The sequence below is a fragment of the Dermacentor variabilis genome, chromosome 7 (assembly GCF_050947875.1).
Source record: "Dermacentor variabilis isolate Ectoservices chromosome 7, ASM5094787v1, whole genome shotgun sequence".
In the NCBI taxonomy this organism is placed as follows: domain Eukaryota; kingdom Metazoa; phylum Arthropoda; class Arachnida; order Ixodida; family Ixodidae; genus Dermacentor; species Dermacentor variabilis.
In genome coordinates, this window is record NC_134574.1 from 101,239,491 (window position 1) to 101,245,995 (window position 6,505).

The window sequence follows — 6,505 nt, forward strand, 5'->3', positions numbered from 1 at the left end:
ACAACGCTCAACCCTCTCATAGGTTATAAAATGTGGCGCACAACGACGCCTCAAGCACTCCCCGTGCGTTCTGTGTACTACGCAGACAAACAGCAGTGGTGCACGCAAGGTAACGCTTAACATCAACTCACCACTCTCGCGTTAGCCTAAACGTTGAAGAAATTAGGCTTTAGCCGTCAATATCACCCCTAATTATCGTCAATCAAAGCATCCAGCACGGAACGCTTCGCTTACATCGATTCCCACAGTGCGTGGCATCTGCATAATTTTGTGTCTGTCGACGTCTTGAAGAATTTCTCTCTCGCTCTCGCTCTCTACCTAAATGTCGTCAGGGCCGCAAATATACGCCGCCAAGCACATCATTCCTTTAAACATTTAGTGGCGGTTTAGCGGAAGATGAGATAGGCACCTCTTTGAGGTTCCGGATTCATGGTTTCAGACGCGTTCAACCACATTGCAACATTGCTTTACCATGTGACTGCCTTCCCACACTTCACACACATTTACTTTTTCCCGGTTTGGCACTCCTAATGCTATCGCATTTATAAAGCGAGCGTGGGCCCTATAAAGTAAAACTATTCCAATATGTTTTTATTCCAATTTCCTGACGTCAAATTTGCTTAACCGCCGGCGCAAGCATCGGGCGGTGACCTGCAGTGTTGTCTGAACAGACCAATCAAACGCTGTCCTCGTTCATAAGAGGTCACTTTTGTTTGTTTTAAAAACGAATAACATTGCCTGCACTGAGCCGCTTGTCTTATCTAATTGGCTGACAAGAGGCGAGGAGCACGCTCAAGTGGAGAGGGATTCGATGAAGCCGAGCCAGTGCACTGAAAATCGATAACCGGATGAAGTGGGTGGTGCCGGCGTCTGTGATTGGCCCACTTTCCCTTACTTATCTTGCGGCGGCCCGGTCGAAAATCGCGACGGCATGCAGCGGAAGGTTAAGAATGCCGCTAAAACGTATCCTCAACAAAGGAGAGTTGGCAGAACGAGGTGGTAAACATGCCGAAAGTGCTCGAAAACGTTACACGTTCAGGCAAAAAGCTTTATTGTATGCAAATAAACCTATGCTCTCCGGCTGGTGCGAGTAGCCAGTGCCTGAGCCATCGGCGGCAGCCATCTTTTAATCCTTTCGTAACGGGGCTGCCTGCGGCTATTCAGAACAAAACTCAGTTTCGTTCGGCATATTATTGCATCTTTAACGCGTACACGTCACTATGACGCGGTGAGTTCTCGCGGTTTTGTGACGTCGCGTGACAGGCAGGTGAAGTCGATGTCGCCCGAAAACTTTTGACCAATAGCCGAGCGCTAACAGCGAAAAGGCGTCGAATCATAAACAACTATTTTTCTTTTGTTCTTTCCAGTCATGCATAATCAGTGTGTTCACGTCATATCAGATGAGGAGCTATCGCGGTTTTCGTGACGTCGCGTGACAGACAAGCGAAGTGGGGGTGGTTCAAAAAAGTTTTTGACCAATGGCGGTGGGCTCATTGCAGAATTGGAATAGAAAAGTTCGGAATAGCTTTACGTTATAGAGCCCATCTTTCTAGCAGCGTTCGGCAATCCGCTTACATTGACAATCATCGTCGATGGTGCCTGCACAAGTTATTATTATTATTATTATTATTATTATTATTATTATTATTATTATTATTATTATTATTATTATTGCTTTGCTTTTAAAGAAAGGACTAAAGTTGCGACCCAGTCATGTACATCGGCATTTTCTCCACGTAGCGTTTCGCCCGTGACGATAAAAAAAAGGGGAAAAAAAGAAAGAGTTCTTGCAGAACCACGAATTCATCGGGGATGCCCGGTTGTGCGTCTGTCGCTTTCTCCTTTGTGATTGAGAAGTCCTGGCATACGTTTCGATAAATTGAGATTCACGTTCCCGTTCTGCATATTAGCGCTTCTTCGCAATCGCGTGCACAGCAGCGCAGGCATGGCTGCAGGTCCGCATACGTTGCGCAGCGGGCGAGCGTGTAATAAGCCTCGGATTACCGCCCGTCAACGCCGGCCTACCACCTCTCTGATTAATGCGAGGAAGCTCGCCAATATTGGGACGAGCGCAAGCTATATACAGGCGAAGGCGCGTTATAAATGGCTTCGTGTCCAACTGTCGCCCCCCCCCTCCCCCCCCCCCTACTGCTATACGTGTATAGAGCGGCAAACATACGCTCGGGCTCGGATATTCATGAACCTCTCGATGCCCCCACCTCGCTCAGTCCCGAAACCAGTTTCTCGTTCTGCGATTCGCCGCACTGCCGGGCACGTCCGCTTCCCCGCGCAACCCCTTGAATAAAGATGCAGCATGTGTAGTCCTGCCGACTGCGGTTGTGACCGCGGTTTTCGAGTAACCTCCCCTCTGCATACCGCGGGGGCTGTCTGTTTACTGCTTGCTTCGCGGTAAATGCGCGGAGATTATTCTCGACGTTGACGTATCTGTATCTCACCTTGGCCTTCAGCAGCAGCGCCCCCTTTTGTCGACCCCCGATGTCGCGAAAAAGCGATGTCCGGTGGGTGAGGGACAGTGACCCAGTGTATACTCGACGGCTGTCGCTGTAGTCGTCGCCGCAGATGTGCTTGTTCTCCTAACCCAACTGTCATTGCCTTCTTTCTCGTGGTGCGAAATCCGTGCAGTGGCTCGAAAGTCGGGGGCCTGCGGGCTAATGGCGTCACTTCGTTTTGAAGCATCTCCGATTTATGCCGTCGTATACGTGCATTGCGGTGCGTGCACCAAGACGTGCGCGTACCTTAAACGGACGCTAAAGTGCAACCTCTAGAAAAAAAAAGTTTTACAGTGGTGAAGCAGTCTTTCAAGACTCTGTTTTCATTCATTTGTGGAAATTGAATGATGTTTACTAGAAAACAAGAAAAAGGAAGGCGAGACTTTCGTTTACTTTGAATTTGGCGCTGAAACAGCGGCGTCGGTACGTCAGCGGTACATCACGGATGCTATAAAGTATATTCTCGTGTTTCGGTCTAGCAGGCAATTGAATCGTTGGCATTCATATAAGATTATGCACTCTACCGCGCAAGGCATTTCACGAGCCAAGTCTGTGCCTGTGCCTTATTTTTGTCACCTGTCTTTGCCCATTACGTTATGTTCGTAATCGTATGTAGGCTGTTTTGGAGCGACAGATGCTTTCTGAACTTGCTAGAAAGAGCCACATTTGATTTGTTTAGCGCGCAATATAGTGATTATTTACCGATAGGCGTTTAATTATACCAGGTCATAGGCCCGTCGTTGTGGCTTATTAGCGAATGTGGCGCTGCGGCCTATAAGCACGAGGTCGCGGCTAGAACTTCCCGTTCGCGGGTGCCGAATTTCGATGGGGCCCAAATCCTAGAACGCTCGTGTATCGCGTATTGGGTGCGCGTGAAATAATCGCAGGTGGTCAAAATTATTCGGCAACCCCTCCCCTCCCCTCCCCACTCACAACGGCATGCCTCATAATCATATCGTGGCTTTGGCACGTAAAACCGCAGAATCTTATTCAAATTAAAATCAAAATGCATGACGTCACGGCGATCTTGTGTGGTAACTTGTGCTGTGTCGGCAAACTCGGCACCCGTTCCGTTTACGCGTATGTTATGGTTTGCTCCCCTCGCGTTAAGAGAAACAGCAGTTTGTGTCCCACTGTAATAACCCTGAACTCAATATCCTTGGTTAGTGTACGCCTCTGTAACGTCTCTTTTGCGTTGCTGACATGGTAGGCTGACATCGCCTCTCGCTAGCTTCTGCAGCATTGCATCTTTTTAGCAAGCGAGAACGTGAGAGTTGGCTGTCGTCGCTCATAGGCGAATGCGTTCCGCAGCCGTCTGTTTTGTGCAACCTGAATGATGTCCCATCGACATGAGCATCGACGGATAAGGAAAGGGTTCAACCGGGCCACCGAGACGGGTTGCATGCTGCGAGCCGCAGTACACGAAACAGGGGTTGAAGAGCACGCCCTGTATACTTCGGGTGGCGTTGACTGAGATGCAATCGAATCTCTCGGAGCAACGTCTGAATCGTGCATGCCGTTGCTTACAGTCGCTGATTTAATGATGTGACGCCGCCGTATACATTGATCGCTGCTGTGCGCCTTGGAACGGATTCTGCGGAAGGCTTTGTCACTTTGTTGATCGCGCTTGAATGCTAACATGTACATGGCTAACAAAATGTACGCTCGCGATTGTAATCTCTTGGCACTCGGTGTATGAGGCGTCTCGCGAGTATAGAGGTCATATTTTCAGGTGTCCGCGTTAGCAAGAGCCATGTCCGTCAGTCAGTGTGGAATGCTGTAGATCGAAGTTCGTGCGTTTGGCGGACGAGGAGTGAGTTTTCCTGGCTAAGCATCGAACTGACCGCGAACTGCGCTTTGTTTTATTTTTTGTTTTTGTTTTGTTTTGTATTCCTTGATGGATGGCGAGATCATGCTGAAGCGATGTATGAAATGAACTGCTATCATTTAGGCTTGAATAAATGAGTTTTTTCAGGCACAGCGGATTCTTCTCATATACAAAAATCCGAGCGCACCTTGATCAAAGCACTTCAAAGGACTAGGGAGAGTACCGAAGGAGGATACCAAATCTCGTGGTTCCCAGCCCATCTAGATAGCTCAATTAACCCGCTTGGATGTAATCCTAACGAGCAGGCCCACCGGAGAGCGCGCGATTTCACGCACCGCGCTGTCGCGGGTAGCCAGGCTTGGAACGAGGACAACATCCACAAAGATCCATTATGTGCTTTCCACGAAATTGTTTCCCATTATTGACTGGGCAGGAGGACATTTCTACCCCCTCCCCCAAATTGAACAAACCTCAGGCTAGCACACTCAGACTCCTGCAAACCCGTACATATCCCACTCCTCGGTCTCTTGTCTCACAGACACTCACAGACACTCACATTCTTGCCCCAAATGTGGTCATGACTCCTGCTCCTTTGACCACATGCTCTGGCTGTGCCCAGCCCTTAACGCCTCTCCACCCATCACGAAAGAACAATGGCAGGACTCTCTCAAGAGCAGCAATCTCAACATTCAACTCCAGGCTGTCCAGAGGGCCCACGACATTGCCGCGGGACTTGATCTCCCGGTTCCATCGTGGGCGGAGCCACAGACTTGATCTTCGGGAGCCTTCGGTTTGGCTCCCCGAGGTCTCAGTCCCTCAGGACTCAATTAAAGTTCTTGTCATGTCATGTCCTAAGCCTTTCTTGTGAGCTGTGAAAGCATTAGTATCAAATTCAACGCCGCGGATCGGTGCTTCGAGTTATGAACTCATCGCGGGCAAGCGTGCAAGTTGAGTAGCTTGGCGGCGTTTTGCTTGGCCTCGCTGCGGCGCAGTCAGAACGCAGACGAGAGCTTGCGCGGACAAGGAACGTGGGGATAACACAGGCACTCGACAGAGAGAGAGAGAGAGAGAGAGAGAGAGAGAGAGAGAGAGAGAGAGAGAGAGAGAGGGGGTGACGTGGCGTCGCGGCGTCGCGGCGATGCCCTCTCTCTTACCGCAATAACGCAGCAGCAAGGGTCCCCTTCCCCTCTGCTCCGTCGATGCGCGCTCGTGCGGTGGCGTCGCAGCCAATGAGACTTTAGATGCCGCTTCGCTGCTACAGGCTACAGACGCCGAATTATTTGCCCAATGGACTATTTGACGCTTCCACATCAAAGGGAGAAGAGCGCAAGATATTGTTGCCGTCGCCGGGGTGGTACAGTGGTTATATAACGTTGCGCTACCGAGCGAGGTCGTGGGATCGATTACTGGCCACGGCGGCCGAATTACGATTGGAGTGGAACGCAAGATCGCTCGTGTACCTTGCTTTGGACGCACAGCAAAGAAAACCTTTGGCGGCCGATAAGAATAAGGGAGCACTGGCATGATATTTTCTCCTCCACTTCTTACAGCGTAGCTGTATATGCCTAGGTTCTGGAAAAAATTGCGTGTTTCTGTCGAGCCATGTAGATCGAGAATTTCTCCGCGTACGTGGGCTCATCCCAAAGATAGTCCAATACCCGGGCCGAGCCGCGGCAGAGGTGAAGCAGGCTTTAAGCACTCTGCGAACTTGCAAAAGTAAGTTTACTATCTTAGATCCAAACACAATCCGTATCACAAATCTTATAACCTGATAAGAATAGATACTGCACTTTGACCCGCGTCGGCCATGTCTACGTTCTCACCGCCCACTCTTTGTCGGCGTTCCAAGCGCTTGCGCATCTCCTCTCCTTTCCTTCCGCACTCCCGTGGTGGCGGTCCCGTGAGCGTGCTGCCCGCCAGGACCACGAGGCGGAGAGAAATGCAAGCCGTCCACGTGGCGCCGATCCCGCAAACGTGGAACGATTCACCGGAGCAACGTCCAGGTTTCGTAGGGAGCTTGTGGAGAACCAATTTCGTGTGGCCTCTATTGTGTGTGACCGCTTGTGGTTTTAGAGTGACCTCACAACCATTACTGCACTGCGGGAAGTCGACCAACGCACAATCGCCTTGGCTACGGTGACGCAGTGTGTAGCCTCGGAGTGCGGTG

At 50.4% G+C, this 6,505-nt stretch overlaps 1 non-coding gene across 1 annotated transcript; it reads right to left on the reverse strand.

Annotated features, from left to right (window-relative positions):
• Positions 1-5,963: 5,963 nt before the first annotated feature.
• On the reverse strand, positions 5,964-6,147 carry LOC142589132 (U2 spliceosomal RNA). Its single transcript, XR_012829830.1, has one exon. It is a non-coding gene; the product is annotated as a U2 spliceosomal RNA (small nuclear RNA).
• Positions 6,148-6,505: the final 358 nt, after the last annotated feature.